Source organism: Carcharodon carcharias, chromosome 6 (assembly GCF_017639515.1).
Source record: "Carcharodon carcharias isolate sCarCar2 chromosome 6, sCarCar2.pri, whole genome shotgun sequence".
Taxonomy (NCBI): Eukaryota; Metazoa; Chordata; class Chondrichthyes; order Lamniformes; family Lamnidae; genus Carcharodon; species Carcharodon carcharias.
In genome coordinates, this window is record NC_054472.1 from 34,915,002 (window position 1) to 34,916,034 (window position 1,033).

Consider the following 1,033-nt stretch of genomic DNA (forward strand, 5'->3'; position numbering starts at 1 on the left):
ATCTGAAATATGTCAGCCAACGCAGTCCACACTTTCAATGAAAGTAGGTGCCCGGTCCCCACATATACTGCTCCACAAAAATTGCATCTAATCTCCACTTGTATGCTAAACCTGCAGGTGACTCTTTTAACATCTGCAGGCAAATTCAAGTGATGGTAATCAACAATTAGGCCAAAAATTAACTTTAAACACCAGGCCTTTGCACAGGTGTGTCTTATCCATTTAACACTTGTTTTAAACAAAATAACCGCCTTAATACACAAAACAGAAGTGTGCTTGGTCTAAATAGCCAAGTGGTTATGGTACTGGGCTTGCAACACCAAGATCAAGAATTCAAATCTCACAATGGTAAACTATGAAACAATGTAACTTCATCTGAATAGGAACAGATGGAAACTTGTGTGCTTACTTTGGCAGCACTTATACTAAAATTGGAACAATACAGAGGAGATTAGCATGGCCCCTGTGCAAGAATGACATGCAAATTTGTGAAGCATTCAGGCTTGGCCTAAATAGCCAAGTGGTTATGGTACTGGGCTTGCAACCCCAAGATCAAGAGTTCAAATCTCACAATAGCAAACAATGTAACTTCATCTGAATAGGAACAGATGGAAATGTGTTTGTACTTGAAAGAGTTACAAAACAGAAGTAACAGGACACTCAGAAAGAGTGTAAGAAAGATAAACTAGAAAACAAGCCTATTTAATGGAAACACTTGTGGAAAAACAATTGATAATGGAGCATGTATGAATGTTACTTACAAGGCACTCCATAAAAGATTAGACAGGTTTTCACATTTGATGCTAGTTAGGAAGTAGGAGACAGGTGTCAAAATTAGCAGGATGGCAATAATGGTGTCCTTTAGGGATCTATGCTAGTGCTTTAGATTTTCATTATATTTATTAATGAGATAGACAAACCATATATCTAAGTTCACTGCTGACACTAAGTTTGGGGGCACAGTGAATAGTGTGGATGGAAGCAGAAAGTTGCAAAGGGATATTGAAAGATCAGGCAAGAGAATGAAACTGTG

The 1,033-nt window shown here is 38.0% G+C and overlaps 1 non-coding gene across 1 annotated transcript; it reads left to right on the forward strand.

Moving 5' to 3' along the window:
* Positions 1 to 401: 401 nt before the first annotated feature.
* LOC121279439 lies at positions 402 to 508 on the forward strand. Its single transcript, XR_005943390.1, has one exon. It is a non-coding gene; the product is annotated as a U6 spliceosomal RNA (small nuclear RNA).
* The last annotated feature ends 525 nt before the right edge of the window (positions 509 to 1,033 follow it).